Raw genomic sequence first — 27,946 nt, 5'->3', positions numbered from 1 at the left:
ATAAAAACAATCAGCGCACCAGAGGTCACCCCTATAGATTAGAGGAACAGAGCTTCCATTTGAAGCAGCGTAGGTGGTTTTTCACGGTGAGGGCAGTGAGGCTGTGGAATGCCCTTCCTAGTGATGTGGTAATGGCAGACTCTGTTAATGCCTTTAAGAGGGGCCTGGATGAGTTTTTGAACAAGCAGAATATCCAAGGCTATTGTGATACTAATATCTACAGTTAGTATTACTGGTTGTATATATATAGTTTATGTATGTGAGTGTATAGATTGGTTAGTATAGGTTGTGTGCTGGGTTTACTCGGATGGGTTGAACTTGATGGACAATGGTCTTTTTTCAACCCTATGTAACTATGTAACTATGTACAAAGAGTGGTGGTAAATGGAACTTTTTCTAATTGGGCCAGTGTGGTTAGTGGAGTACCGCAGGGGTCAGTCCTTGGTCCTTTGCTTTTTAACTTGTTTATTAATGACCTGGAGGTGGGCATAGAGAGTACTGTTTCTATTTTTGCTGTTGACACTAAATTGTGCAAAACTATAAGTTCCATGCAGGATGCTGCCGCTTTGCAGAGCGATTTGACAAAATTAGAAAACTGGGCAGCAAACTGGAAAATGAGGTTCAATGTTGACAAGTGCAAAGTTATGCACTTTGGTAGGAATAATATAAACGCAAACTATCTACTGAATGGTAGTGTGTTGGGGGCATCCTTAATGGAGAAGGATCTAGGGGTTTTTGTAGATCACAAGTTGTCTAATTCCAGGCAGTGTCATTCTGTGGCTACTACAGCAAATAAAGTGCTGTCTTGTATAAAAAAGGGCATTGACTCAAGGGATGAGAACATATTTTTGCCGCTTTATAGGTCCCTGGTAAGGCCTCACCTTGAGTATGCAGTGCAGTTTTGGGCTCCAGTCCTTAAGAAGGATATTAATGAGCTGGAGAGAGTGCAGAGACGTGCAACTAAACTGGTAAAGGGGATGGAAGATTTAAGCTATGAGGTTAGACTGTCGAGGTTGGGGTTGTTTTCTCTGGAAAAGAGGCGCTTGCGAGGGGACATGATTACTCTGTACAAGTACATTAGAGGGGATTATAGGCAGTTGGGGGATGTTCTTTTTTCCCATAAAAACAATCAACGCACCAGAGGTCACCCCTATAGATTAGAGGAACAGAGCTTCCATTTGAAGCAGCGTAGGTGGTTTTTCACGGTGAGGGCAGTGAGGCTGTGGAATGCCCTTCCTAGTGATGTGGTAAGGGCAGACTCTGTTAATGCCTTTAAGAGGGGCCTGGATGAGTTTTTGAACAAGCAGAATATCCAAGGCTATTGTGATACTAATATCTACAGTTAGTATTACTGATTGTATATATATAGTTTATGTATGTGAGTGTATAGATTGGTTAGTATAGGTTGTGTGCTGGGTTTACTCGGATGGGTTGAACTTGATGGACAATGGTCTTTTTTCAACCCTATGTAACTATGTAACTATGTAACTATGTAATATATTTATTTAAACCAGACTGGCCGTACAGGACATCCCAGCAAAGTCCCATTCAATGGGGTTTGTTATGATTTGAGGTTGTGACAGGGGTTGAGGGACATCTAGATCAGAGAGAGGGCCTGAGAGGGGGCTTCTAATTCCAATATTACTTTAACGCACCGTTTAGGCCTGCTGGGAAATGATTGAGTGGGAATGTAAGGGATTGGGGAATTTCATGCATTTAAAAGCAAAATATCCAGGCTCCTAAATTTAGATTAAGAGCAGTTAAGAATCTGAACGGATGGAATTGATAGATGTATTGTACGATTGAAGCAACTGTTATTGAGAGTGTTAGTGGGAGATGTAACCCAGGGCTGTGCTCAGGCCGGAGGGGTAACTGTAGAGCTTGCCCCCTCTTGGGGTCTGGAATGATAGTTTAAATATATGTTTATGAAAATGTCTTGAAACCCTTTGACAATTAGGAATGAATGCATATTGGGAGGTTGTATCAGGAGTCAGAACCAGCAGTGCAGAGAAGGGAAAGGGACAGACAGACACAGTGACAGTTACACATAACTATAAACAAAGTGAGAATGAGAAATGAATGGATATTGGGAAGTTTAATCAGGAGTCAGAACCAGCAGTGCAGAGAAGAGAAAGGAACAGACAGAGGGACAGTTACACAAAACTATAAACCCAGTGAGAATTAGGAATGAATGGATATTGGGAAGTTGTATCAGGAGTCAGAACCAGCAGTGCAGAGAAGAGAGAGGGACAGACACAGTGACAGTTACACAGAACTATAAACCCACTGAAAATGAGGAATGAATGGATATTGGGAAGTTGTATCAGGAGTCAGAACCAGCAGTGCAGAGAAGAGAAAGGACATAGACACAGTGACAGTTACATATAACTATAAACCCAGTGAGAAGGAGAAATAAATGGATATTGGGAAGTTGTATCAGGAGTCAGAACCAGCAGTGCAGAGAAGGGAAAGGACAGACAGACACAGTGACAGTTACACAAAACTATAAACCCAGTGAGAACGAGAAATAAATTGATATTGGGAAGTTGAATCAGGAGTCAGAATCAGCAGTGCAAGAATGAGAAAGGGACAGACACAGTCACAGTTACACATAACTGTAATCCCATTAAGAATGAGGAATGAATGGATATTGGGAAGTTGTATCAGGAGTCAGAACCAGCAGTGCAGAAAAGAGAAAGGGACAGAAAAAGTCACAGTTACACATAACTATAAATCCACTGAAACTGAGGAATGAATGGATATTGGGAAGTTGTATCAAGAGTCAGAACCAGCAGTGCAGAGAACGGAAAGGGACAGACAGACACAGCAACAGTTACACATAACTATAAACCCAGTGAGAACGAGAAATAAATTGATATTGGGAAGTTGTATCAGGAGTCAGAACCAGCAGTGCAGAGAAGAGAGATGGACAGACACAGTGACAGTTACACATAACTATAAACTCAGTGAGAATGAGGAATGAATGGATATTGGGAAGTTGTATAAGGAGTCAGAACCAGCAGTGCAGAGAAGGGAATGGGACAGACAGACACTGACATTTACACATAACGATAAACCCAGTGAGAATGAGGAATGAATGGATATTGGGAATATGTATCAGGAGTCAGAACCAGCAGTGCAGAGAAGAGAAAGGGACAGACAGACACAGTGACAGTTACACATAACTATAAACCCAGTGAGAATGAGGAATGAATGGATATTGGGAAGTTGTTTCCTGCGGGATCTGTAGGGCTGCGCAGTGATCAGTCAGATCCTTACCGTACTCTAGTGCTCACATTCTGTATTCCCTTCTACTGTTCTGCCGTAATGAGCCGAGTATATTAACGTCAGTGAATTGTTCTCTCAGGTAAAAAGCAACTCAGACACAGGGGGAAGATAGAATCTCCTAGAGCTCCATGAGGCGTGAGAACCTTGCTTCTGGGGCAGCAAACAGTCACCATTGGTAAGTTTAAGGGCAAGGAAACCCAGACTCAACCAATGCTCTTTATTACTTATTTATTAGGTTATTATTTCATTTCATGGCTACTGTGTATGCGCGGGAGAGTGAATACAAGTGACCAAATTATCTTTGCTTGACTGTTATAATGCTGGTTCTTTCATTCTCCATGATTTCAGCGGAATATCCATAGAAGGATAAGCCTTCTTGTTCTGTGGCCTCAACATGAAGGCCAGTGAGGGTCAATTGGGAAGACTGGCCATTTGCCCTCCTAGATGCACCTGAAAGCCCAGCAGTTCAGTTGGGGAGACATTTAGGCTCAATATGTAATTGCTGCCCTTGATATTCCTGACACAGTAAATGACCCACTATATCTGTACTTATTTCCTTAGTTGAGGCGGGGCCATGACCAGAGGTTGGACCTTCATGGAGCGGCTCGGTCAATTGTTGAACCTTTGAGAGGAGCTTGAAATGAAACTTCTGACAAGCACTGCCCTAAGGTAAGATGGTGGCACAAGAGGAAGGTCTTGTTCTTCCTCCAGTATCTGGGTCCAATGAAAGGCTCAGTGATCAGATCGGCCCTATTTGGCCCAGAATGTGGATCTGTTTGGCATCAGACTCACAAATGTGTATTTAGTAGATGTAAAATCCAAATTACTGTAAGCTATAGATATGGAAACTATACTGTAAACTGTGGGATAGTGAGTATAGTAAGGCAAGATGGTATCAGGGGTACAGAGTGTAACTGTGGGATAGTGAGTATAGTAAGGCAAGATGGTATCAGGGGTACAGAGTGTAACTGTGGGATAGTGAGTATAGTAAGGCAAGATGGTATCAGGGGTACAGAGTGTAACTGTGGGATAGTGAGTATAGTAAGGCATGATGGTCTCAGGGGTACAGAGTATAACTGTGGGATAGTGATTATAGTAAGACAAGATGGTATCAGGGGTACAGAGTGTAACTGTGGGATTGTGAGTATAGTAAGGCAAGATGGTATCAGGGGTACAGAGTGTAACTGTGGGATAGTGAGTATAGTAAGGCAAGATGTTCTCAGGGGTACAGAGTATAACTGTGGGATAGTGAGTATAGTAAGGCAAGATGTTCTCAGGGGTACAGAGTGTAACTGTGGGATAGTGAGTATAGTAAGGCAAGATGGTATCAGGGGTACAGAGTGTAACTGTGGGATAGTGATTATAGTAAGGCAAGATGGTATCAGGGGTACAGATTGTAACTGTGGGATAGTGAGTATAGTAAGGCAAGATGGTATCAGGGGTACAGAGTATAACTGTGGGATAGTGAGTATAGTAAGGCAAGATGGTATCAGGGGTACAGAGTGTAGCTGTGGGATAGTGAGTATAGTAAGGCAAGATGGTATCAGGAGTACAGAGTGTAACTGTGGGATAGTGAGTATAGTAAGGCAAGATGGTATCAGGGGTACAGAGTATAACTGTGGGATAGTGAGTATAGTAAGGCAAGATGGTATCAGGGGTACAGAGTGTAACTGTGGGATAGTGAGTATAGTAAGGCAAGATGGTATCAGGGGTACAGAGTATAACTGTAGGATAGTGAGTATAGTAAGGCAAGATGGTCTGTTTCTGTCCCTTTCTCTACTCTGCGCTGCTGGTTCTGACTCCTTATACAACTTCCCAAAATCCATTCATTCCTCATTCTCACTGGTTTAATAGTTATTTGTAACTGTCACTGTGTCTGTCTGTCCCTTTCCCTTCTCTGCACTGCTTGTTCTGACTCCTGATACAACTTCCCAATATCCATGCATTCCTCATTCAATGCTGGATACTGGCACAGGTACACGGGACAGAAAGTGGGGACTAAATAAATATATGGCTACACACTAATGCTGGATGCTGGCACAGGTACACGGGGCAGAAAGTGGGGACTAAATAAATATATGGCTACACACTAATGCTGGATGCTGGCACAGGTACACGGGGCAGAAAGTGGGGGCTAAATAAATATATGGCTACACACTAATGCTGGATGCTGGCACAGGTACACGGGGCAGAAAGTGGGGGCTAAATAAATATATGGCTACACACTAATGCTGGATGCTGGCACAGGTACACAGGGCAGAAAGTGGGGACTAAATAAATATATGGCTACACACTAATGCTGGATGCTGGCACAGGTACACGGGGCAGAAAGTGGGGGCTAAATAAATATATGGCTACACACTAATGCTGGATGCTGGCACAGGTACAAGGGGCAGAAAGTGGGGGCTAAATAAATATAAGGCTACACACTAATGCTGGATGCTGGCACAGGTACAAGGGGAAGAAAGTGGGGGCTAAATAAATATATGGCTACACACTAATGCAGGATGCTGGCACAGGTACACGGAATGGAAAGTGGGGGCTAAATAAATATATGGCTACACACTAATGCTGGATGCTGGCACAGGTACACAGGATTGAAAGTGGGGGCTAAATAAATATATGGCTACACACTAATGCTGGATGCTGGCACAGGTACACGGGGCAGAAAGTGGGGGCTAAATAAATATATGGCTACACACTAATGCTGGATCCTGGCACAGGTACACGGGATAGAAAGTGGGGACTAAATAAATATATGGCTACACACTAATGCTTGATGCTGGCACAGGTACACGGGGCAGATACTGGGGGCTAAATAAATATATGGCTACACACTAATGCTGGATGCTGGCACAGGTACATGGGATTTAAAGTGGGGGCTAAATAAATATATGGCTACACACTAATGCTGGATGCTGGCACAGGTACAAGGGGAAGAAAGTGGGGGCTAAATAAATATATGGCTACACACTAATGCTGGATGCTGGCACAGGTACACGGAATGGAAAGTGGGGGCTAAATAAATATATGGCTACACACTAATGCTGGATGCTGGCACAGGTACACGGGGCAGAAAGTGGGGGCTAAATAAATATATGGCTACACACTAATGCTGGATGCTGGCACAGGTACAAGGGGCAGAAAGTGGGGGCTAAATAAATATATGGCTACACACTAATGCTGGATGCTGGCACAGGTACAAGGGGAAGAAAGTGGGGGCTAAATAAATATATGGCTACACACTAATGCAGGATGCTGGCACAGGTACACGGAATGGAAAGTGGGGGCTAAATAAATATATGGCTACACACTAATGCTGGATGCTGGCACAGGTACACAGGATTGAAAGTGGGGGCTAAATAAATATATGGCTACACACTAATGCAGGATGCTGGCACAGGTACACGGGATAGAAAGTGGGGACTAAATAAATATATGGCTACACACTAATGCTTGATGCTGGCACAGGTACACGGGGCAGATACTGGGGGCTAAATAAATATATGGCTACACACTAATGCTGGATGCTGGCACAGGTACATGGGATTTAAAGTGGGGGCTAAATAAATATATGGCTACACACTAATAGCTGGATGCTGGCACAGGTACACGGGGCAGAAAGTGGGGCTAATAAATATATGGCTACACACTAATGCTGGATGCTGGCACAGTACACGGGGAAGAAAGTGGGGGGCTAAATAAATATATGGCTACACACTAATGCATGGATGCTGGCACAGGTACACGGGGCAGGAAAGTGGGGCTAAATAAATATATGGCTACACACTAATGCTGGATGCTGGCACAGTACACAGGGATGAAAGTGGGGGGCTAAATAAATATATGGCTACACACTAATGCTGGATGTCTTGGCACAGGTACACGGGCAGAAAGTGGGGGCTAAATAAAATATATGGCTACACACTAATGCTGGATGCTGGCACAGGTACACGGGATAGAAAGTGGGGGCTAAATAAATATATGGCTACACACTGAATGCTGGATGCTGGCACAGGTACACGGGGCAGAAAGTGGGGGCTAAATAAATATATGGCTACACACTAATGCTGGGATGCTGGCACAGGTACACGGGGATGAAAGTGGGGGCTAAATAATATATGGCTACACACTAATGCGGATTGGCACAGGTACCGGGATCGGAAAGTGGGGGCTAAATAATATATGGTACACACTAATGCTGGATTCTGGCACAGGTACACGGATGGAAGTGGGGGGCTAAATAAATATATGGCTACACACTAATGCTGGATGCTGGCACAGGTACACGGGGCAGAACGTGGGGGCCTAAATAAATTATATGGCTACACACTAATGCTGGGATTGCTGGCACAGGTACACGGGGCAGAAAGTGGGGGCTAAATAAATATATGGCTACACACTAATGCTGGATGCTGGCCACAGGTACACGGGATTGAAAGTGGGGGCTAAATAAATATATGGCTACACACTAATGCTGGATGCTGGCACAGGTACACGGGATGAAGTGGGGGCTAAATAAATATATGGCTACACACTAATGCTGGATTCTGGGACAGGTACACGGGATGGAAAGTGGGGCTAAATAAATATATGGCTACACACTAATGCTGGATTCTGGCACAGGTACATGGGATGGAAAGTGGGGCTAAATAAATATATGGCTACACACTAATGCTTGATGCTGGCACAGGTACAGGGGATGAAGTGGGGGCTAAATAAATATATGGCTACACACTAATGCTGGATGCTGGCACAGGTACACGGATGGAAAGTGGGGGCTAAATAAATATATGGCTACACACTAATGCTGGATGCTGGCACAGGTACAAGGGATGGAAAGTGGGGGGCTAAATAAATATATGGCTACACACTAATGCTGGATGCTGGCTACAGGTACACGGGCAGAAAGTGGGGGCTAAATAAATATATGGCTACACACTAATGCTGGATGCTGGCACAGGTACACAGGGCATAAAGTGGGGGCTAAATAAATATATGGCTACACACTAATGCTGGATGCTGGCACAGGTACACGGGGCAGAAAGTGGGGGCTAAATAAATATATGGCTACACACTAAATGCTGGATGCTGGCCACAGGTACACGGGGCATAAAGTGGGGGCTAAATAAATATATGGCTACACACTAATGCTGGATGCTTGGCACAGGTACACGGGCATGAAAGTGGGGGGCTAAATAAATATATGGCTACACACTAATGCTGGATGCTGGCACAGGTACACGGGGCAGAAAGTGGGGGCCTAAATAAATATATGGCTACACACTAATGCTGGATGCTGGCACAGGTACACGGGACAGAAAGTGGGGACTAAATAAATATATGGCTACACACTAATGCTGGATGCTGGCACAGGTACACGGGATTGAAAGTGGGGGTAAATAAATATATGGCTACACACTAATGCTGGATGCTGGCACAGGTACACGGGATTGAAAGTGGGGGCTAAATAAATATATGGCTACACACTAATGCTGGATTCTGGCACAGGTACACGGGATTGAAAGTGGGGGCTAAATAAATATATGGCTACACACTAATGCTGGATGCTGGCACAGGTACACGGGATAGAAAGTGGGGGCTAAATAAATATATGGCTACACACTAATGCTGGATGCTGGCACAGGTACACGGGGCAGAAAGTGGGGGCTAAATAAATATATGGCTACACACTAATGCTGGATGCTGGCACAGGTACACGGGATGGAAAGTGGGGGCTAAATAAATATATGGCTACACACTAATGCTGGATGCTGGCATAGGTACACGGGGCAGAAAGTGGGGGTAAATAAATATATGGCTACACACTAATGCTGGATGCTGGCACTGGTACACAGGATGGAAAGTGGGGACTAAATAAATATATGGCTACACACTAATGCTGGATGCTGGCACAGGTACACAGGATGGAAAGTGGGGGCTAAATAAATATATGGCTACACACTAATGCTGGATGCTGGCACAGGTACACGGGGCAGAAAGTGGGGGCTAAATAAATATATGGCTACACACTAATGCTGGATGCTGGCACAGGTACACAGGGCAGAAAGTGGGGGCTAAATAAATATATGGCTACACACTAATGCTGGATGCTGGCACAGGTACACGGGGCAGAAAGTGGGGGCTAAATAAATATATGGCTACACACTAATGCTGGATGCTGGCACAGGTACACGGGGCAGAAAGTGGGGGCTAAATAAATATATGGCTACACACTAATGCTGGATGCTGGGACAGGTACACGGGGCAGAAAGTGAGGGCTAAATAAATATATGGCTACACACTAATGCTGGATGCTGGCACAGGTACACGGGGCAGAAAGTGAGGGCTAAATAAATATATGGCTACACACTAATGCTGGATGCTGACACAGGTACACGGAGCAGAAAGTGAGGGCTAAATAAATATATGGCTACACACTAATGCTGGATGCTGGCACAGGTATACGGGACAGAAAGTGAGGGCTAAATAAATATATGGCTACACACTAATGCTGGATGCTGGCACAGGTACGCGGGGCAGAACGTGGGGACTAAATAAATATATGGCTACACACTAATGCTGGATGCTGGCACAGGTATACGGGACAGAAAGTGGGGGCTAAATAAATATATGGCTACACACTAATGCTTGATGCTGGCACAGGTACACGGGATTGAAACTGGGGGCTAAATAAATATATGGCTACACACTAATGCTGGATGCTGGCACAGGTACACGGGATTGAAAGTGGGGGCTAAATAAATATATGGCTACACACTAATGCTGGATGCTGGCACAGGTACACAGGGCATAAAGTGGGGGCTAAATAAATATATGGCTACACACTAATGCTGGATGCTGGCACATGTATAGGGGATAGAAAGTGGGGGCTAAATAAATATATGGCTACACACTAATGCTGGATGCTGGCACAGGTACACGGGGCAGAAAGTGGGGGCTAAATAAATATATGGCTTCACACTAATGGTGGATGCTGGCACAGGTACACAGGGCATAAAGTGGGGGCTAAATAAATATATGGCTTCACACTAATGGTGGATGCTGGTACAGGTACACGGGGCAGAAAGTGGGGGCTAAATAAATATATGGCTTCACACTAATGGTTGATGCTGGCACAGGTACACAGGGCATAAAGTGGGGGCTAAATAAATATATGGCTACACACTAATGCTGGATGCTGGCACAGGTACAGGGATAGAAAGTGGGGGCTAAATAAATATATGGCTACACACTAATGCTGGATGCTGGCACAGGTACACGGGGCAGAAAGTGGGGCTAAATAAATATATGGCTACAGACTAATGCTGGATGCTGGCACAGGTACACGGGGCAGAAAGTGGGGGTAAATAAATATATGGCTACACACACTAATGCTGGATGCTGGCACAGGTACACAGGATGGAAAGTGGGGACTAAATAAATATATGGCTACACACTAATGCTGGATGCTGGCACAGGTACACGGGGCAGAAAGTGGGGGTAAATAAATATATGGCTACACACTAATGCTGGATTCTGGCACAGGTACACGGGATGTAAAGTGGGGGCTAAATAAATATATGGCTACACACTAATGCTGGATGCTGGCACAGGTACACGGGGCAGAAAGTGGGGGTAAATAAATATATGGCTACACACTAATGCTGGATGCTGGCACAGGTACACGGGGCAGAAAGTGGGGTCTAAATAAATATATGGCTACACACTAATGCTGGATGCTGGCACTGGTACACAGGATGGAAAGTGGGGGCTAAATAAATATATGGCTACACACTAATGCTGGATGCTGGCACAGGTACACGGGATGGAAAGTGGGGACTAAATAAATATATGGCTACACACTAATGCTGGATGCTGGCACAGGTACACGGGGCAGAAAGTGGGGGCTAAATAAATATATGGCTACACACTAATGCTGAATGCTGGCACAGGTACACGGGGCAGAAAGTGGGGGCTAAATAAATATATGGCTACACACTAATGCTGGATGCTGACACAGGTACACGGAGCAGAAAGTGAGGGCTAAATAAATATATGGCTACACACTAATGCTGGATGCTGGCACAGGTATACGGGACAGAAAGTGAGGGCTAAATAAATATATGGCTACACACTAATGCTGGATGCTGGCACAGGTACGCGGGGCAGAACGTGGGGACTAAATAAATATATGGCTACACACTAATGCTGGATGCTGGCACAGGTATACGGGACAGAAAGTGGGGGCTAAATAAATATATGGCTACACACTAATGCTGGATGCTGGCACAGGTACACGGGGCAGAACGTGGGGACTAAATAAATATATGGCTACACACTAATGCTGGATGCTGGCACAGGTACACGGGGCAGAACGTGGGGACTAAATAAATATATGGCTACACACTAATGCTGGATGCTGGCACAGGTATACGGGACAGAAAGTGGGGGCTAAATAAATATATGGCTACACACTAATGCTTGATGCTGGCACAGGTACACGGGATTGAAAGTAGGGGCTAAATAAATATATGGCTACACACTAATGCTGGATGCTGGCACAGGTACACAGGCAGAACGTGGGGACTAAATAAATATATGGCTACACACTAATGCTGGATGCTGGCACAGGTACACGGGGCAGAAAGTGGGGGCTAAATAAATATATGGCTACACACTAATGCTGGATGCTGGCACAGGTACACGGGCAGAACGTGGGGACTAAATAAATATATGGCTACACACTAATGCTGGATGCTGGCACAGGTACACGGGCAGAACGTGGGGACATAAGGAGGAGGCCCTTTATCACACCAGTGTGTTTCTTGCAGAGCCACTATGTCAGCTTGTAACTTATGAAAGTATTGGCCTGCCATCCTTCGTTTTACGGGGGAGTTTAGCCCTTTAACATTGTGGGATACAAATTTTAGTTCCATAGTTATGGTCTAGGGGTCTTTGTTCAGTGGAGCAATAAACTGAACAGGAGCACCAGTTTGAAAGTTGCAGGGAGGGGTTGTTCTGTATATATAGTTGCACCAGCCCTGGCAAAGTTAGTTTGCAGTATATAGTGTTACCCATGTCTACCGACAGTAAAATCAACTTGTATATAACAACATAAAATTGACCTCGAGAGTTGTTGGAGGTCTTAACCATAAAAAAAAATAAAACCGTAACTATAACAAACCAGCAGAGTATATATAGTGCAGTATGCATTAACCAAATAGGAAATTTCCTATCCTGAGACGTAGTTTCTCAGGAGGATCTGTAGCTTTCTTTTGGAAAGGCGTAGATAAACAGTGAGGGTGATCCTTGCGGGGGTAGGGTGAGGCGCTTTACAAGGGAAACGGGTCAGTGACTGCTCCCGCTCCGGCCCCACTACAGAGTCATAAGAGACGATCCGGTTTCATAACAGAGATTATGAAGCAACATACGGCCGTGGTGATAAAGGGACGCACATTAAATATTTGGGGATGCCATCATCCTGGAGCTTGAGGGTGGTGCTTAGGGGATCCCTGTTGTTGTAAAGCTTTGTTGGCAGTGCCGCGTTTTGTTGTCACCTTTTCCCATATCGGTTGTAGCGGCGTTACATTTGTTTTGGCTAATTTGGGAGGCGAAGGTGAATCGGGTAGTCCTAGTTTAGCTAGGAAGGGTTCGCCTTCTGTGGGGTCTGTGAGGGTATGTAGGACCCCATTTTTAACCGCTGTGAGGCGAAAGGGTAATCCCCATCGGTATTTATAGCCTGCTTTGGTAAGAGAGCTTGTAACCGGGCGGAGGTCTCTCCGTTTCTGCAGTGTAATAGGGGATAAGTCCTGGTACATTTGGATAGCTTCTCCGTCAATCTCTACTGCCTCGTGGGTTCTAGCAGACCTCAATAGGTCTTCTTTGGCTTCGAAATAATGTAGCCGTACCACTACGTCCCTAGGAGGCTCTCCATGTTGCGGTTTAGGTCTTAATGATCTATGCACTCTATCAATGAGTAGCAATTCTGGTGCATATTCGGGTAAAAGTTTAGTAAATAGCAAATCTAGTAATTTGCGCAAGTCAGTGTAAGATTCCGGTACATTTCTGATCCGAATATTATTTCGGCGAGACCGATTCTCTAGGTCTTCAGTATGTTCAAAAAGAGCGTGTACTGACCTTTCTAGTGATGCCACCCGCTGTTGCAGAGCGTTATGTGTCGCTATAAACTCATCGTGCTTAGTTTCCAGGAGGTCTGTCCGTGATCCTAGGGACGTAATTTCTTTTGTTATATCTGAGATTGCTGATTTCAGTTCAGCTTGGAATGTATTAGTAATCTTTTGAAGGAGCCTATCCAGGCTAGTATCCAGGTCAGATTTCATCAGGCAATTGCTGTGTTCTTCCCACGACGTATGTGGAGGGGACTCGCCGCCATCTTGGGCTTTCTGCGTGTCCTGCTGTTGTCGCTTAAAAAAGCTTCCTGCCTCGCGCTGAGGTCGAGATTTGGACGTTGCCATCTCTATATGGTGTATAGGAGTTGTAATCCGTCGGATCTTATAAAAAGGTGTTGCTTAGGTGAGCAAACTTATCGCTTGTGTGAGGTCCGGAGCGGGAGCTTAGTGAACCTACGTCCTCACATGTGTGCGGTCACCTCCGCCCCCCGCTGCCATTCATTTTTAAGGAGCAATGATGTAAAATGTAAGCTGTAACGTGATGTTTAGGTGCTGCTTCAAAGCGCTAATTTACAGAAAGTTTTGCAACTTAGTAGTTTGGAGTAGAGAGACATGGTTACCCCGTTCAGATTCACCCTAACGTGTACTTTCCAAAAATACATGGCTTTCTTGGGTAAACTTGGGGATATTTTTGTGACTTTACTCTACATAAAATGCAGTAAGTGCATTGATTTTGCAGTAGCTAAAGTGACCTATGGGATAAATTGTATGCGCTATTGTGATGGAGTCTCTGTAGGCCGGACCCTTATGTAATGCTGTACATACCGGCACCAAACTGCCCAGTAGCGCCCTGGCATTCATATTTAGGGGATTCACACTGATAAAAGTAATAGTGACACGTTCCTATCAGCTATAAGTATTGGCTCCTGGTTCCAGTGGTACCGTACCCTGTAGGGGCACAGCACTTCCCTTTAGCCCGGCACGTTAGCGGGACTTGCACCTCAGTTTGAGCGCATACCTGCTTTCTCCAGATGGTGGCGCCATTGGGCCGCAGTTGTGTCAGGCACATCACCATCTCTCCGGCTCATGTGGAATTGTAGGGGGGTAAAAATGCTGTGCTTGAGCTAAAATACAACATGGTTACTTAAAATGGCCTAAAGTGGCACTTTGTATGCCGCACTTCCGCTTATAAATGACCTCTGCGGCATTCTTGGTTTCGCTTGTAGATTTGTTCCACTGTTATTAAGGGGGAAGTTGACCTTTAAATTAGCATTAAGTGTGATGTACACAGTTATATTCCAAAACAGTTTGCAGTTAGTCTTTATTTTCTAGCTTTCCTATTATTTAGCTTTTTGTTCAGCTGAGTGTCTTGGAATTTCAACAGATCGCTAGTTGCTAGGTCCAGTTTCCCTAGCAACCCAATAGTGGTTTGAAAGAGAGAAAAAGAATGGGATAGAAATATTAGTAGTACAGTCAAACCCTGACTTCAGCTCCTGCACAGGGTACAATGGCGCTACCCAAACAAAGCTGTACATAGGTGGGTACGCAGGTTGGTAACATCTTGCCCTACTGACTCCATCTTGTTCTGCTGAACCTATGTTACCTTCCGCTGCTGCTGTGCAGGAACCTTCTGTGCTTGGGGGAACTCGCATGAATGGTCCTGCAGCTCCAGTGGCTTTGGTGCTACAACTCCCAGTACCCTGCATCCACCTTAAGGCAATGTTTTATATACATAGTACATAGTATTAATGGGAAGGAGCACACACAGAGCAGGTGAATGCTGCTTGCTTAGACTTTATTTTAGTGTTGCCAGGATGCTTGAAAAAGGTGCAGGTCTCCCCAAAACACGCCCCAAACTACAATAAAGTATAAGTAGAATGAAGCTGCTAGTTGTGTGCTCCATCTATGCTCGGCCCAGGGCACGGGCACTTGTTTGTCTGCTTGTACTGCCGTATATAAACTGCTCTGCCCGGCTAGTAATGGGAATCCCATAGGTAGCAGCACCGGCGATTTTGTCTGAATATGAGCAGCGTTGGGGTTTAATATCGTTTCCATTGCTGCAAATATCTGGCAGTGGTGCTGATTCCTGGCACGCTATTGGCAAGCAGAGAGCGGATCCCACTCTGTGCTGTTACCCCTCTGTACATTACTGGGGGCTATTCTTCATAACTAAATGATGGGAATAATAGCATGTAACAAACTGGGATACACACGTGTGGCACAGTATTAACCCTTTCTCCTCTGTAGCTTTACTTCTAGCAGTAATTGTGTTACTCTTCTGTAAAACTGAGTTAGTAAGGTAACAGAATTGTGTGTCAGTTTGGGGCAGAGATGGGACAGGGGGGCATCGCTGGCACATTAAAGTGAAAGAGTTGGGTTTGGGTTGTATCGCTGTCCATTGAAGCTATTGCCAGGCGGGGCTGATTCTCAGCCGGTGTATAATAAACGCAGGCCAAGTATCAGCCAATCCGCTGGCATGGGCCTGGGTGCCACACACAGTGGGTAATAAGTCCCATCTGGCAGTAGCTTAAAGCTTCAGGGGGTAAAGGGAAATTTTAATGTTATTTCCTTAGCTGAGGCGGGGCAATGACCAGAAGTTGGACCTTCATGGAGCGACTCGGTCAAAGGTTGAACCTTTTGAGAGGAACTTGAACTGATAATTCTGACTGGCTGAAAAGCACTGCCCTAAGGTAAGATGGTGGCACAAGAGGAAGGTCTTGTTCTTCTTCCAGTATCTGGGTCCAATGAAAGGCTCAATGGTCAGATCAGCCCTATTTGGCCCAGATTGTCCGTTAATAAATCTACTGTAAAGTAGATTTATTTAAAATGGTATAAAGTTCAGTAGCTCAAGAGTTACAACCAGCAGTGCATCTCAGTAGTAATCAGCAGTGCATTTAGTCATGTCAGTAGCTCAGGAGTTACAAATCAGCAGTGTAGAAATTTCTGTCAGTAGCCCAAAAGTTACGCTCTGCAGTGCATTACAATCATTTGCTCAGGAGTTACAATCAGCAGTGCAGCTTTTAATGCCACTTACTCAGGAGTTACAATCAACAGTGCAGGAATTTCTGTCAGTAGCTGAGGAATTACAATCAGCAGTGCAGGTATTTCTTTCAGTTGCTCAGAAGTTACAATCAGCAGTGCAGGTATTGTTGTTAGTAGCTCGTGAGTTAAAATAAGCAGTGCATATGTTACTGTGAGTAGCTCAAGAGTCACAACTAGCAGTGCAGGTATTACTGTCAGTAGCTCTGGAGTTTTTAATCAGCAGTGCAGGTATTCTGTCACTAACTGAGAGGTTAGAATCAGCAGTGCCGGTCTGATAGTAGCTCAGGAGTTACAATAAGCCATGCATGTGTTACAGTCAATAGTTACAAGAGTTACAATCAGTAGTGCATGTATTTCTGTCTTTAGTTCAGGATTTACAATCATCAGTGAAGGTTTAACTGTCCTTAGCTCTATAGCCCTGATACAAAGTGTGTGGGTGATGGGGAGGAGTATTTGGTTGGGGCAGAGGGTAAAGGGTTACTCAGGTGGGATACAAAGTGTGTGAGTGATGGGGAGGAGTATTTGGTTGGGGCAGAGGGTAAAGGGTTACTCAGGTGGGATACAAAGTGTGTGAGTGATGGGAAGGAGTATTTGGTTGGGGCAGATGGTAAAGAGTTACTTAGGTGGGATACACAGTGCGTGGGTGATGGGGAGAAGGAGTATTTGGCCGGTGCAGAGGGTAAAAATGAGAAAATGAGTATTCGGTTTTGGTAGAGGGTAAAGAGTTCCTCAGGTTGGATAGAAAGTGTGTGGGCGATGGGGAGAAGAAGTTTTTGGTGCGAGTAAAGGGTAGAGAGTTACTTAGGTGGGATACAAAGTGTGTGGGTGATAGGAAGGAGTATTTGGTCGGGGCAGAGGGTAAAGAGTTACTTAAGTGGGATACAAAGTGTGTGGGTGATGGGAAGGAGTATTTGGTTGGGGCAGAGGGTAAAGAGTTACTTAGGTGGGATACAAAGTGTGTGGGTGATGGGGAGGAGTATTTGGTTGGGGCAGTTAGTAAAGTGTTACTCAGGTGGGATACAAAGTGTGTGGATGATGGGGAGAAGGACAGAAGGACTGCGCTATTTTGATTTTGGAGTTTCTATAGATCTGATACTTTGGTAATTCTATGCACACTGGGCATCACATTGTTCGGTTTCCCCCTGGCATTGGTTTTTAGGATGGTTTATCTTGGCACCTGATGATGAGGGAGATAGGATGCTGGAACATGCAAGCTTTGTGGTGATTTTCAGGTATTTTGTCAAAGCTGTAAATTTTAGGGAAACCTTGCGACTCATTAATTCTTAGTAAAAAAAAAAAAAACTATTTACCCATTTAGGATTTACTGTCCTAAAATACAAGGTTTTCTTGACTCAACATTTTATTTGTGGTTTTACCCAGCATAATATGCTGAAAATGTGACTATTACATGGCTATTTGTATGCACTTTTGTGATATTTAAGTCTCTACAAGCCAGATCCTTATGTAATGCTATGCATACCGGGTATCAAACTGCCCAGTAGCGCCCTGGCATTCATATTTAGGGGATTCAGGCTGATTTACCTTGGTTCTATAGGAGCACAGCACTTCCATTTAGCCCGGCCCGTTAGAGGGACTTGTACCTGCGTATACCCCCATTCCTCCCAGTTGCACCGCTTCCTTCTTTGCCGCTGCAGCACCTCCTACAATTAGATCTACTCACAGACCAAGCAATATGTCCGCTGTGGCGGGGCCCACAGAGTTTTCTCCCAGTGCCTCGCTGGCCCAGTCTGCCTCTACTCCCAACCATTCTACATACCTTGTATTAAATTGTCCCTTGTGTCATTTCCCTCTTTTCTTTATCTTGTTGGTCAGTCTCTTCACTATGGCTTTTATCTCAATATCTATTTGTGCACCCCCCTCCCACCGAGTCTGCCTCCACCTTTAGTTGTCGGAATTTGCTCAGCTTTTTCTCCCTGCCTTACCAGTTGGTAATTGCTGGACTATTGTGTTGACTGAGGTAGCCCCAGTACATTGTGTTTCCATCTGCTGTGGCCCTCAGGTGGCCAGTGTTTGTTTATATGGGGGTCATACACACTGAGATGGTGGGGTGGACACTGAAGGCATTGTAATGTGCCTGTCACCATGTGTAGGACCCCTGTAGATGAAACAGATCAGGGCTGGAACTAGGGGTAGGCGGGAGAGGCACGTGCCGAGGGTGCAATGGTGTGGGGGCACTAGGAATGTATCTCTTTTGTCGCCCCTTTACCCCTGGGCCCTGTGACTGCACCTATGCACATACTGGTTTATTCACGCACCGTAAATGAACAAAAATGTGCAAATTAACACACACAGGGGAGGGGCGAGGTGCCCGGCACTGGTGTAGGTAGGCATTAAACTTTGCTGTCGGGGAGGGGTCAGTTGTCGTGGCGGTTTTTCATAATTGAACTCTGTTATAATGTGATACTAGGCGGCGGGGAAACAATTTCGTTACAGCGCCTAAAGTAAAGGTGTGTAATGGGACCCTTCATACTGCTGGCTGCTGCACCCTGGCAACAGAGCAAATGGGAAATAGCTCTGTTTTTTGTTAACCCTACATGTTTTGGGGGCATTAAGTATTATTAACATGTATTTGTAAACCGCCAACATATTCTGCAGGGTTGTACAATAAATGCATGTATACATTAAACATACAAGAAACCATACAAACCGACCTATAACAAGTACAATAGCTATAGAGGGCCCGACCCAAAGGAGCTCCCATCTAAAGAAAGGTATTGGCACTAGCGATGAGCAAATTTATTCGTTAGGCATGGATTCACAATGAAATTATACATTTCGTAATTGGTAATATTTTTCGTTAAACTGGGGAAAAAACTGACCACAACAAAAATAACAATGATTTTGATATATTTGGAGAAAATAGTTGTGTTAAAAAATAAAGTGCGTGAAAAAGAAGGCACGATAGTAAAATTGAGAAAAAAATGCCCATTGACTGATTTGAGTGTGAAAAAAGTTGCACAGCAAAAAAAGTTGGCGGTAGGAATCAGAAAAATCACTCATTGACTTTAATGTGTTTGGAATGAGAATAAAAAATAGTTGTATGCGAAAAAACATCACGTCTGCATGTCAAGAATTAGCATTTGACAAATTTTTACTTTTTTAGTTGTAATATTGGTGTGTAGGGAACAGGGTTTCTCCAGCTTGGGTGCTATTCTCATGCCTACCACAAGGAGGGGCTACTGAGAACATTTGGCAACACAAAAGATTTCTGAGCCCTTTCTGAACTCCTCTATCATGCTGAGATCTTCAGGTACAACATAAGGCAGCCTACAGGAGACCTGCTTTTTGGAAGGGTAAGGGGTCTGGGGTTTCAGAGATCATTGTATTTAATGGGTTTTAATGGTTCTCACTGCTTCTCACTGTGTGTATAATTAGTGTATTTTGTGTGGTGTTAACAAAGTGTTCATTTCCCATTTCCCAGTCTTTCAGGCATTTCTGCATACTGCTAATTTACACTGGCTGTATGCCCTGTGGGCATTATACATGATGTTGGCAATGCATATATACTGGCTGTGTGCCCTGTGGGCATTATAGATGATGTTGGCGCTGCATATATACTGGCTGTGTGCCCTGTGGGCATTATACATGATGTTGGCAATGCATATAAACTGGCTGTGTGCCCTGTGGGCATTATACATGATGTTGGCAATGCATATATACTGGCTGTGTGCCCTGTGGGCATTATAGATGATGTTGGCGCTGCATATATACTGGCTGTGTGCCCTGTGGGCATTATACATGATGTTGGCAATGCATATATACTGGCTGTGTGCCCTGTGGGCATTATACATGATGTTGGCTGCATATATACTGGCTGTGTGCCCTGTGGGCATTATACATGATGTTGGCAATGCATATAAACTGGCTGTGTGCCCTGTGGGCATTATACATAATGTTGGCACTGCATATATACTGACTGTGTTCCCTGTGGGCATTATACATGATGTTGGCACTGCATATAAACTGGCTGTGTGCCCTGTGGGCATTATACATAATGTTGGCGCTGCATATATACTGGCTATGTGCCCTGTGGGCATTATACATAATGTTGGCGCTGCATGTATACAGGCTGTGTGCCCTGTGGGCATTATACATGATGTTGGCGCTGCATATATACTGGCTGTGTGCCCTGTGGGCATTATACATAATGTTGGCACTGCATATATACTGGCTGTGTGCCCTGTGGGCATTATATATGATGTTGGTGCTGCATATATACTGGCTGTGTTCCCTGTGGGAATTATACATGATGTTGGCGCTGCATATATACTGGCTGTGTGCCCTGTGGGCATTATACATAATGTTGGCGCTGCATATATACTGGCTATGTGCCCTGTGGGCATTATACATAATGTTGGCGCTGCATATATACAGGCTGTGTGCCCTGTGGGCATTATACATGATGTTGGCGCTGCATATATACTGGCTGTGTGCCCTGTGGGCATTATACATAATGTTGGCACTGCATATATACAGGCTGTGTGCCCTGTGGGCATTATAGATGATGTTGGTGCTCCATATATACTGGCTGTGTTCCCTGTGGGCATTATACATGATGTTGGCGCTGCATATATACTGGCTGTGTGCCCTGTGGGCATTATACATTATGTTGGCGCTTTATATATAATTTCTATGCGCCCTGTGGGCATTATACATGATATTGGCACTGCATATATACTGACTATGCGCCCTGTGGCTATTACATATAAGGCTGGCATTGCATTTATACTGTTCAAGTTTTCTGTTCTGTGAGGTTTAAATATGACGTTGACACAGTATTTCCAATTTCTGAGCTTTGTGGGCATAATTCATCATGTCGGAGCAGCATATTATATTTGCAATTGTTCTGTGGGTATGAAATATGATGCTGGTATTTTTTCCTGTTAGTTTCCCTTGTGTGTGGGTGGTTACATAGGGGTTCTGTGTATATGGGGGAAATGGGTTGTTTTACAGGCTTCATATCCTCACACCCCCAACAAGCGCTAGTTTTGACATCAGTTTAACAGCCCTGTTTTCAGAAGCGCTATCCAGGTAAACATTGCCTGTTTGGATTTCCAAATGCCCCCTGATAGCACAGACCTGCCCCAAAATATCACAGGCCACACCCTGATGTCACTGGCCCACCCCCTTGACATGTCTAGTTTGCTGTCGGAGAGGGGATACTGGGGTACATAAACATTCTAGTTTGCTGTTGGAGAGGGGACACTGGGCTACATAAACATTCTAGTTTGCTGTCGGAGAGGGGACACTGGGGTACATAAACATTCTAGATTGCTATCGGAGAGGGGACACTGGGGTACATAAACATTCTAGTTTGCTGTTGGAGAGAGGACACTGGGCTACATAAACATTCTAGTTTGCTGTCGGAGAAGGGACACGGGTACATAAACATTCTAGTTTGCTGTCGGAGAGAGGACACTGGGGTACATAAACATTCTAGTTTGTCGTCGGAGAGGGGACACAGGTACATAAACATTCTAGTTTGCTGTCGGAGAGGGGACACTGGAGTACATAAACATTCTAGTTTGTCGTCGGAGAGGGGACACAGGTACATAAACATTCTAGTTTGCTGTCGGAGAGGGGACACTGGGGTACATAAACATTCTAGTTTGCTGTCGGAGAGGGGGACACTGGGGTACATAAACATTCTAGTTTGCTGTCGGAGAGGGGACACTGGGTTACATAAACATTCTAGTTTGCTGTCGGAGAGGGGGACACTGGGGTACATAAACATTCTAGTTTGCTGTTGGAGAGGGGACACTGGAGTACATAAACATTCTAGTTTGTCGTCGGAGAGGGGACACAGGTACATAAACATTCTAGTTTGCTGCCAGAGAGGGGACACTTGGGTACATAAACATTCTAGTTTGCCGTCGGAGAAGAGACACGGGTACATAAACATTCTAGTTTGCTGTCGGAGAGGGGACACTTGGGTACATAAACATTCTAGTTTGCTGTCGGAGAGGGGACACTGGGGTACATAAACATTCTAGTTTGCTGTCGGAGAGGGGACACTGGGTTACATAAACATTCTAGTTTGCTGTCGGAGAGGGGACACTGGGGTACATAAACATTCTAGTTTGTCCTCGGAGAGGGGACACTGGGGTACATAAACATTCTAGTTTGCTGTCGGAGAGGGGACACTGGGGTACATAAACATTCTAGTTTGTTGTCGGAGAGGGGACACCTGGGTACATAAACATTCTAGTTTGCTGTCGGAGAGGGGACACTGGGGTACATAAACATTCTAGTTTGCTGTCGGAGAGGGGACACTGGGATACATAAACATTCTAGTTTGCTGTCGGAGAGGGGACACCTGGGTACATAAACATTCTAGTTTGCTGTCGGAGAGGGGACACTGGGGTACATAAACATTCTAGTTTGCTGTCGGAGAGGGGACACTGGGGTACATAAACATTCTAGTTTGCTGTCGGAGAGGGGACACCTGGGTACATAAACATTCTAGTTTGCTGTCGGAGAGGGGACAATGGGGTACATAAACATTCTAATTTACTTTCGGAGAGGGGACACTTTGGTACATAAACATTCTAGTTTGCTGTCGGAGAGGGGACACTGGGGAACATAAACGTTCTAGTTTGCTGTCGGAGAGGGGACACTGGGGAACATAAACGTTCTAGTTTGCTTTCGGAGGGGGTTCAGCTGCTCTGATTACTTACCATGGCTTTGTTATAATTTGACTGGGGAAACAATTTCTTTTAAGGATCGGATTGGTTTATTGGCCTAGACCCGACCCTTCCTGGTGCTCCCCCTGTCCGACCGTTCCTCCCCGACGCATTAAACTTACGCAAGCTCAGGGGAGGACGTCTGGTGGGGGACCCTGTGGGGGGGATTAGGGGACACGCACCTGCAGGGCCCCTTGGGTTGGATCCCCGGTCTGCCCTGCCCCCCCCAGTCCGCTAAAGTGATCTCAGGGGCAGTATTTATGCACTAACTTACTTTTGGGGTCTCTAAATGCCAGATACATTGTTGATCCTATGCACAATTGGCATCAAACTGTTCAGTGGGCCCTTGGCTTTCATATTTAGGGTGTGTTTTCTTGGTACCTAATGTTATGTGGGAGATATGATGCTTGAAAGTGGAAGCTTTGAGACAATGTTTTAGAATTTTCATTTTTTTTTTTTTTGGAAACTGCTAAACTTAGAAAAGCATTGCTGTTTGGTACTTAGGAGTAGAAACACATGGTTACCCATTCGGATTTGGCAGAATGTGTACTGTTCAAAAATATATGGTTTCCTGGGGTATTGGCACGTTTGGGAGACATGAGGCTTTACAAATCAGTTTGTATTTTGAGCTCTAAATCTTGTTCTAAAATTTCTACGATCTGCTTTATGGTGTGTCTGAACCCACATCTGACACATGGAGCGGATTTCGGCAGGAACACAGATACTGACTGCGCCAAAATCTGCACAGACGCGCCATGAAGCAGATAGAAGTGGAGGGGCGGTTTCTCAGCCTGCGCTTATACACAAGCCAGGAAAGCGCCTTGTGTGGCAGGAACCTTAAACACCATTATGGGGACCTGAGGCTTTTGCCCTGTTTGAGGGAGATAAACAGGGGGGGGGGACGGGGCAAATGCCCAACTGGAAAGCAGTAATGACAGCAGTAAGTGCTGATTCTGTGCCTCTGTCTCCTGATAACATTGCAGCTCTCTCTCTGCCAGGCACCAGCCCCCCCCCCATACTTTTTACTTTGTATCTTTTCTGAGCCCCACCCTGGTCACATGATGCTGTGTGTGTGAGACATTATCCTACAAAATGGTGATGCTTCCAGGAGGGTGAGATGCTAATTCTGCTTCTTTCTGTGTGTGAGTGTGTGACTGAGTGTGAGTGAGCATGATTGTGCAGTGAGTGGGGAGGGCATGGCTACCTGCTCTGTGGCTGCTGCACTGAGGGAACCCACCAAATCACAGTTCCCTTTGGGGGAAAGAGTGGGCCGTTGGGCAGCAGGGACCTTCCTGTTCCTTCAGCCTTTGCCCCCCCTGCAATTCTCTGCATCATGGCGGCCCTCCTCTGGTTTCAGCAGCCCTCCTGCCTCTCCAGCCTGTATACAAGTTAGTGACACACACGTATACATATATTTCTGGGGGGTCGAGGGGGTCGCACACTTACAGCACTTGTACATACTCACACACACTGTGCAATTTGCCACATGTACACACTTTTACTATTGTTTAGCTTTTATTTATTTGTCTTTTTATTTATCTGTTGTGTGGTTATTTTGTTTTTAAAAATTGACCTAATACTAATGCAGTATCTTTTGTATTTCATGTCAATTAGATTTTTAGCGTTATTCAGTTTTTAGCCATTTTATTACATTTTCAGCTCTGCATATTTGTTGCCTGTAAAACCGAATTGGGGAAACAAGTGAAACTTGGGTTCTGGCTGCTGCTCTCCTTGGGTTGGTTTTATTGCATTCTACCATGTTGTTTACCCCTTTGTATTTCCCTGAATATGTACAGGTACTTTCCCAACATATGTGGCTTTCTGGGGTAAACAGATTTGTGTCTCTTTATCCACATAAATGAGTGTATTTTGCTGTAGTTGTGTTGTGTTAACTAAACCCGCGCCAATATATAGATAATTCCTCAATAAAAAAGTGTAAATGATGTGTCAGTGATATACTTATATAATGTCTTCAGCAATGGACAGTCTGTGGGCTACATTGGACGTGCGTTCACAGAGAATTTGAAAATCCTGACGCTGAAACGATGAGTCCACTTTAACAGTTTCAAGTTGGGCGGCCATTGATGGGTAAATCCATTTAATCACTAAGAGAATCTCCGAGTTCAGGATCAGGTATTGTTTTAGTCGCGATGCTTTGCACTGAGTCCAGGGAGGGTGAATAGTCTTCTTGGTCTGCGGCCTGGTCAGCGCTTTGGGAAATGTTTGGATTCCTGTTAGTATGGTTTTCATTTATATTTACTATGTTTTATTTGCCATCTTGGCCACACCCCCACTGGCATTTATATTTACTATGTTTTATTTGCCATCTTGGCCACACCCCCGCTGGCATTTATATTTACTATGTTTTATTTGCCATCTTGGCCACACCCCCGCTGGCATTTATATTTACTATGTTTTATTTGCCATCTTGGCCACACCCCCGCTGGCATTTATATTTACTATGTTTTATTTGCCATCTTGGTCACACCCCTGCTGGCATTCATATTTACTATGTTTTATTTTCCATCTTGACCACACCCCCGCTGGCATTTATATTTACTATGTTTTATTTGCCATCTTGGCCACACCCCCGCTGGCATTTATATTTACTATGTTTTATTTGCCATCTTGGCCACACCCCCGCTGGCATTTATATTTACTATGTTTTATTTGCCATCTTGGTCACACCCCTGCTGGCATTCATATTTACTATGTTTTATTTGCCATCTTGGCCACACCCCCGCTGGCATTTATATTTACTATGTTTTATTTGCCATCTTGGCCACACCCCCGCTGGCATTTATATTGACTATGTTTTATTTGCCATCTTGACCACAACCCCACTGGCATTCATATTTAGGATGTTTTTATCTTGGTACCAAATGACCTGTAGGAGATAGGATCCTGTAAACTGGAAGCTTTGAGGTGTTTTTTAACTAATTTCATATTTATAAAAACCAATAACTGTAGAAAAGCTTTACAGTCTGGTAGTTTGGAGTAGAAAGACATATTTGCCCATTTCGGATTTTCCAAAATAGTTTTTTTTTTTCCAAAAATATATGGTTTCCTGGGGTAATCCTACTGTGAGTAGAGTCTGGCCTTGCTGTGTAAAGTATTTCAGGCACAATCTGTTAGTGTACTGCTGGGTGTTTTTGACACATACCCAGGGCCGGAACCAGGGGTAGGCAGAAGTGGTACCTGCCTAGGGCGCAACTATGTGTGTGTGTGTGGGGGGTGCTAAGCAGGTACCTCTGCCTACCCCCTTCTTGCTGCTGCGCTTCCCACCCCATGACATTAATACGTGTGCACTCGCTCTCAAAAATGTGTTAATAGCCCAGTACTTAGGCCCATTCCAAGAGTAATTATGTCATCTAATTACATAAAGTCCCCCACCCCCCCTCAGTGCCGCTGAAGACAGGAATGAAGAATGTATTCATGGGGAGTACGCTGGTCTCTGTGCTCCCCCAACTTTTTTTGCACTGCATTCAGTTAACGTTATCTTCTAGTATGTTATAGAATGGCCTATTCTAAGCAACTTTCCAATTGGTCTTAATTATTCATTTTTTTATAGTCTATTTGTCTTTTTCTTCTTCCAACTCTTTGCAGCTTTCAAATGGGGGTCACGTACCCCAGCGTCCAACAACTGGTTGCTCTGTGAAGCTGAAGTTTTATTGTTATTGTTACTTTTCATAACTTCTTTTTCTATTCGGGTCCTCTCCTATTCATATTCCAGCCTCTCATTCAAACTACTCACTGGTTGCTAAGGTCATTTCGTTCTAGTAACTTGCCCAAGTCTTCAAACCCCTGCCCTATTCTCTTCATTACTGACCCACAAGTCCTACATTGAAGTTGTTTTCTGAAATTTTATTTCTTTAAAGCACTGACTTCTTATCATGGAAACAAAAGAAAACGAGAGAAACCACCGAGACCAACAATGACTTGGAAGGAGCTACAGAGCCCAGTATTTGGCAACTGAGTAAAAGTGCATCAGGCAGCCGTATCAAGCTCTGTGTATGGCACTGAGGGGCGCTCGCGCCATCTGAATAAACAACTGCCTGCAGCAAATGTGCCGAAATCAGAATGGGGCAAAATCTTTCCCGAGCAGTGAGCCTAGCTGGTACGTATTTACATCAACCGCTTCTCTTACTGCGGCGGCTCTATACAATAGAGTGTTGGCACTGAATGCACAGAGATGGGTGGGTATTGAGACGGCCAATTCATTGCAATAGATTTTATTCTCAGTGAAACAATTTAGGCCGGTACACGGAGCGTTTGCTCTTAGTCTGCGTTTTTTCTGCAGGGTGAGAATCCCTTCCGTATTTCTGCACCTCAGTAAAACTGCATCTGCCCAAAAACTCCTGCTTTGGTGTTTTCAGGCCGATCGCTGCTCGGGGAAGGAGGATTCTGTACTTCTCAATGCAGTTTTACAGAGGTGCGTAAGGGTGTGGATCCGCTTTCTTAGCCTGCAAAAAAAAACAGAGCAGTGGAGCAAACACTCCGTGTTCCCTCATCCTTTAACTGCATTTCTGCCCGCTGATCTCACTGGGCGAGCAAAAAATGTGCTGTTTTTTTATTCCCTTTTTTTATCCTTGTTACCTAATGACATATGGGAGACAGGGTGCTGTAAAATGTAAGTTTTGAGTTGTAAGACATAACTACCTATAAGTGCCCATTTTGGTAAATGTATATTTTGTCATTTTGCGCCACATAAAATACAGTAAATGTATTGATTTTGCAGTAGCTGTAGTGCCCTGCGGGACAACTTGTATGCACTATTGT

At 44.6% G+C, this 27,946-nt stretch overlaps 1 long non-coding RNA gene across 3 annotated transcripts in view; it reads left to right on the top strand.

The window, feature by feature from the left end:
* LOC108645164 overlaps positions 1-27,946 on the top strand; it is a 455,446-nt gene that overhangs the window by 382,898 nt on the left and 44,602 nt on the right. The window contains exons 10-11 of one of the 3 annotated variants that reach the window (XR_004219626.1): positions 3,368-3,463; positions 3,850-3,957. The exons of the other annotated variants lie outside the window; for them this stretch is intronic. This is a non-coding gene — a long non-coding RNA (uncharacterized LOC108645164). The remainder of the gene's footprint in view (positions 1-3,367; positions 3,464-3,849; positions 3,958-27,946) is intronic. 3 annotated transcript variants of the gene reach the window in all.

This window comes from Xenopus tropicalis, chromosome 8 (assembly GCF_000004195.4).
Source record: "Xenopus tropicalis strain Nigerian chromosome 8, UCB_Xtro_10.0, whole genome shotgun sequence".
In the NCBI taxonomy this organism is placed as follows: domain Eukaryota; kingdom Metazoa; phylum Chordata; class Amphibia; order Anura; family Pipidae; genus Xenopus; species Xenopus tropicalis.
Note: the sequence above shows the minus strand (reverse complement) of the source record. Positions and strands in the feature narration are given on the sequence as shown.